This window comes from Grammomys surdaster, unplaced genomic scaffold, assembly GCF_004785775.1.
Source record: "Grammomys surdaster isolate TR1022 unplaced genomic scaffold, NIH_TR_1.0 125878, whole genome shotgun sequence".
NCBI classification, from domain to species: Eukaryota; Metazoa; Chordata; class Mammalia; order Rodentia; family Muridae; genus Grammomys; species Grammomys surdaster.
The window spans coordinates 2,704,625-2,710,604 of record NW_021620703.1 but is presented as its reverse complement, the minus strand read 5'-3'; positions in this window follow the sequence as shown (position 1 = coordinate 2,710,604).

Below are 5,980 nucleotides of genomic sequence, written 5' to 3'. Positions count from 1 at the left end.
CTTACAAACCATCTTTAACAACAGATATGTCTTAAATAGAATGATAAGATTGCTCTAAGTAATGTCTCTGTAACTTTATAAATATGCTTATAATCTTCCTGAAAGCTGCCATATTCTTACTGAAGAAAAGTTTATAGAACCTATTCTGACCATGCCTTCCCTTCTCCTCCAGTTCCTTTCAGAACCTCCACAATCTTTCCATTCTCCAATCTCTACCCTCTTTCCTCCTTTGTCTTTCTTTGAAAGGCAAACATGCAAAAAATAAAACAAGCAATGCAGAAAAAATATATATAAAATAAAAAGGTAAAGAAAAATACAAGAAACACACACACACACACACAGAGAGAGAGAGAGAGAGAAAGAGAGAGAGAGAGAGAGAGAGAGAGAGAGAGAGAGAGAGAGAGAGAGAGAGAGAGAGAATGCACAGGGCCTGCATAGATTTAAACCAATTGGGTTCCTAAGGCTAAGAGGGAAAAGTGGACAAGTATTTCCACCACTAATCAAGAAACTGTTTAATTGATATCTACTTGCAAGGGAAAATCAGTTTTCTTCAGTGAAATCTTACTGTGTGTATAAACCACACTTACATGTAGGACTTACCCAGTAGCAGATGGCTCCTCAAAAACAAATGCAATGATATTTTGTATACTTTTGTGTCATATTGCTTTGTTTGGACATACTTTGTCTTACTGCTCTTTTGCTTGTATGTTCTGGTTTCAGATTGTGTGTGTGTGTGTGTATGTGTGTGTGTGTGTAAGCTCATATGTGCATCAGTCCTGTGGTATTTGGAAGACACGGTTTTCCTGGAGTTACCCACACCCTCTAGTTCTAACAGTCTTCTGCCTCTTATTCCACATAGTTTCCTGATTACTGAGGGGAAGACTTTGGTGAAGACATCCCATTTAAGACTGAATGATCCAAAATCTCTCCCTTTCTTCACATGGTCCAAGTGTGGGTCTCTGAGTTAGTTCCTAGCTACTGCAAGAGGATGCTGAGCTATGCACTGATCAATAGGCATACTGATCAGGATGTCACCAGCAGTCATTTTAATTGCTATGTTCCTTTAGGACAATAATAGTATTGCTTTTCTCACAGGCCCAGGGCCTATCCAGTCTCAGGTACTTGGTAAACTGAGCAGTGTTGTGCATGGGTTCCAACTCTTTCAGTGGACCTTAAATACAATCAGGGAGTGGTTGGTTACTCCCAAAATGTTTTTGCTATATTGTACAAGCATAACTTGCAGGTGGGTCACCAATTTACATCACAGGATTTATAGATGGGTTGATCATTATGGCATACATTCCAGTAACTTTAATGCTAGTTAGTAGGAGTGAAACTTCGAGGTAGGGACCAACTCAGCTTCTCTGAGTTCAGTGAGATATATAAATGTCATCTTCAGCAAAACAGCCTTGGCATCACTTTGTGGGGAGCAACTGATAGCCTTGGCAATAGTCTGGTATGTTTTGGGGGGTTCCACAGGATTCTGTGGACAATGACTTAACTGAATGTAACTCATTCCTGGCACTAGACCTTTGACTTGGTAGCAAAAGGTGTTGAGTTGGGGCAGTATGTTTCTCATTATTTGGCAGCTGTGTTTATATAGCTTTTGTATGTGTGTGTGATTTAGGAAGTTTCCACAGTAATAGGTGTCAGTTTCCGTATGACCCCTCAAATGGTCCTTAGTATTAGTTGTCCCCCTTCATACTCCCTCATCCCCTCTTCCATCCTTCTAAATTTAATCTTTCATACTAGTCTCTCTCCTTGTCTCCCCATACTTATATATTCTAGTTCACCTTATTTGGGATAGTTTCCAATCCTTCCTAGTTCCTTATTCAATATCTAGCCTCTATGGTTGTACAGATTGTAGCATACTTATTACATACTTAAAAGCTAACCTCCACAAACAATAGGAAACATACGATATTTGTCCTTTTGTGTCTGGGTTATCCCATCCTGGATACTTTCTTCTAACTACATCCATTTAGGTTAATAAAGACATACCACATTTTCATTATCCATTCATTAGTTGATGGGCATCTTACTCTATCCAGTTTATAGATAGTTTTAATGGAGCAGCAGTGAACATAGTTGAGCAAGTTTCTCTTCGGTAGTAAGGAGAGTCCTTTGGGTGTATGCACAAGAGTAGTATGGCTGGATATTGAGAGGGATAAATTTCTATCTTCCTCTAAGAACCAGCACACCACTACATTAATTTACATAGTGGCTGGACAGGTTTGCATTCCACCAGCAATGAATAAGGGCTTCCCTTTCCCAATATCCTTAGTAGGATAAGCTGCCATTTGCTTTGTAGCTCTTGGCCATTCTGACTCATGGGAGATGAAATCTCTAGGTGGTTTTGATTTCCATTTCTCTGATGATTAAGGATCCGGAATATTTCTTTAAGTGTTTCTCAACCATTTGTGTTTCAGTCTTTAAGAACTGTCTGTTTAGATCTATTTCTCTTATTCTTCTTTTTTTTGGGCTCGGGTTGCTTGCTTTCTTGATGTCTAGGTTTTTTGAGATCTTTGTATATATTTAAGTATTATTAACCATTTATCACTTGTATAATTGGTAAAGATATTTTCCATTGTGAGGCCAGCTGTTCTGCCCAAATGATGATGCCCTTTGCCGTATAAAACATTTCAGTTTCATAAGCTCATACCTATTCATTGTTGTCTTTAGTGGCTGTATTAATTTTATTCTATTAAGAAAGTCTTTTCCAATGGAAATTAGCTGAAGCCTATTCCCCACTTTCTCATTTATCAGACTCAGTGCATCTGGTCTTATGTTTAGTTGCTTGATCCATTTGGGGGTTAAGTTTTGTGCAAGCTAATAAGTATGGATCTCCTTGCATTCTTTTATATGTAGGCATGCAGTTTGACCAGCACTCTTTGTTGAAGATGGTGTCTTTTCTCCAATGTGTAATTTTGGCATCTTTGTCAAAATCCAGCGTCCACAGTTAAGATTTAAAATACTATACTGAATAAGTATATAGAGAGTGGACAATCTTGTCTTGTTACTAATTTTTGTATAAATGCTTTGAGATTCTCCTCATTTTGGTTGACATTGGCTAAGAGATTGCTGTAGATTGCCTTTATTATGTTGAATTATGTCCCTTGTATCCCTAATCTCTCTAGGACTTTTAAAGCAAAGGGGTATCTGATTTTGTCAAAGAACTTTTATATGTCTAATGAGATGATCGTGTAGTTTTTGTCTTTCAGTCTATTTATATTGGTAGATTATGTTCATCTACCATATAACTTACTATGGTAAGCCATCCCCAACTCTCTTAGATGAAGCCTACTTGATTATGGTGGATGATTTTTTTAATATGTTGTTGTATTCAGTTTGAAAGTATTTTATTTACATTTTTGTATCCGGGTTCATAAGTTTCCTTTACTTCTTTGTTGGCTTAGGTATCAGGGTGACTATGGTCTCATAAAAAGGATTTGAGCAATTGTCCTTTCGGTCTCTGTTCTGTGGAATATTTTGAAGAGCATTGGAATTAACTTTTCTTTGAAATTCTAGAGGAATACTGTTGTAAAACCATCTAGACCTAGGCTTTTTAGTTGGGATACCTTTAATCACTGTTTCTATTTTACTAGGAGCTTTAGGTTTGTGTAAATTGCTTGTATGATCTTCATTTAGAAATTTATTTCTCTATCTATTGTGATTGATGATTTTATTAAGTATAGTAGTCTGGACTAGTCTCTTAGAGTTTATAGAACATCTGCCTGGGCTGTTCTAGTTTTTAGAATCTCTGTTGAAAAGCCAGATGTTATTCCACCAAGTCTACCATTATATGTTATTTGGTCTTTTTCTTTTGTATCTTTCAATACTCTTTTTCTGTTTGTTTAGAATGTTGATTATTATTTGTCATGTGGAATTTTTGGATCATTCTATTATGTGTTCTGCATGTTTCCTGTATCTTGATTCCTCCTTCTTTTATGTTGAGGAAATTTGTCTATGGTTTCATTTGAAAATATTTTCTGCCTTTGATGAGTTTCTTCTCCTTCCTTTATGCTTATTATTCTTAGATTAGTTTTTTTTTTTCAGAGTGTCCCAAGTTTCTTGGATATTTTGTGTCTGAGTGTTTTTTAGATTTAACACTTTCTTTGACTGAGGTATCAATTTACCATTTGTCTTCAATGACTAGCATTCTCTCTTCCATCTTTTGGATTCTGTTGGTGAGGTGTACTTCTGAGGATTTTGTTTTAGTACCTAAATATTTCATGTCCAGTTTCCTCTCAATATTGGTTTTCCTTATTGATGCTATTTCCACTTTAAGTCTTGAACTGTTTTCATTTCTATCCTCTGTGTTTTTATGTATTTTATTAAAGTGTTTATTTATATCCCCTTTAAGAGACCACTAACATCTTCATAAATGCTATTTTAAATTCCTTGTCTTGTGCTTCAGGTATATTGCATTTTCAGAGCCTACTGTAATATGGTTACTGGGTACTACAGGAGACATATTGTCTTGCCCATTCATGTTTGTACTTTTGTACTGCTGTTTAGGTGTCTGGAGTTAGGATGAATGAAGTGATTCTAGGTCTTGTTTTTGTTGGTATGCTGGTCTATTGATTTCCTTGGTGGAGAGTTTCTTCAGGTCAGTGAGTGACTGGGAGAAATAGAGATATGCTAGAAGAGAAAGCTATGATGGGCTGTGGGAAAGAGCTAGGGCAATCCTGTGCAAGCCAAGACATGAGCTCCTCGGGGAGTAGGAGCCATGATGGGAGGAGAGTTCTGCAAGCATGCAACTGTAGGACAAATGTGTGTATGTGTGTGTGTGTAGACAGAGGGATGGAAAGGCTGTGGAAACCTTGGGTCTGTACCAAGAATTGGAGTCTTCAGTGACTAGAGTTGAGGTGGAAGGAGTGGATCTTCAGGCAGGCTCCAAGAGGGCTGAGTGTAAAACAGGATTGATCATAATGGATGACAGAAAGAATGGTGAGAATCATTTTATCTGAGTCCCAGTCTGGTGTGGGCACCAGGAGTACAGAGGAATGGAGATGGGTAAAGAGGGAAGGCTGAGAGGTTCTGCAAGAAAGACCTAAGCTGAGTCTCAATTAAGAACTTGAGTCCCCAGGCAATGGATTATAGTGAGAGGAAGGGCACGGGCAAGCAAGCTACTGTAGGACTGAAGGTGAGGCTGGAAAGAGCCTGATGGTGGACAGGAGCAATTGTGACAATCACCTACCTTAGTCTCTGCTCAGTGTTGTCTACTGGGTTTCCAGGTAGCAGGTGTTTCTAGATATCAGTGTCTGACACAAAGGAATGAGGATTGGCTAGAAGGGAGGGCTATGAGGGTCTAAATGACAGAGATAAGCTGGGTGGGGATCAAGAGACTTAATCACCTTTAACTGGATTTTCTTCAAATTACTCTCTTGGGTTTTGTCTGGTTATTAAATCCCATAGGGACTGAACAATTATTGCAAATCTTTTGGTTTTGAAATGTGGAATAGTTTTGTTCATATAACTGCATTTCTCTAAATAATAGTATTCTAAATTGACATGAAGCCCTGCTATGTCTCCATATTGCTGAAGATAGCATTAAAGGAAGATAATAGCAAATAATCACTAATGGGTTTCATGTCAGCAGACAGGGAGGATAGGGACTCAGAATGCTCTGCAATTTCTGGCTTTAACTGATTCTAAATTTTTCTAAGAGTAAAACATATATTCAAAGTGGATCTCTGATAAAATAGTTCAAAAAAAAAAAAGAACTGTCAGCTGCCTCTGCTTCAGGGCATTGGTTTCTTCTTAAAAATTTGGATTTCTTCTCTGGGTCAATGTGACCTTATTATCACAAGGTTTGTGAATACATTCATTTATACTTCAAAGAAAAACTATGATCTTTGGCTATGACACAAAATTATCAAGAGAAGTAATTTTATAAAGTTAAAGCTTCAGTGTAGATCAATTTGGGTAAAAGAAAGGATGAAAGACTCAGTTCTGATGCAAAATCAAACCAGAGAAC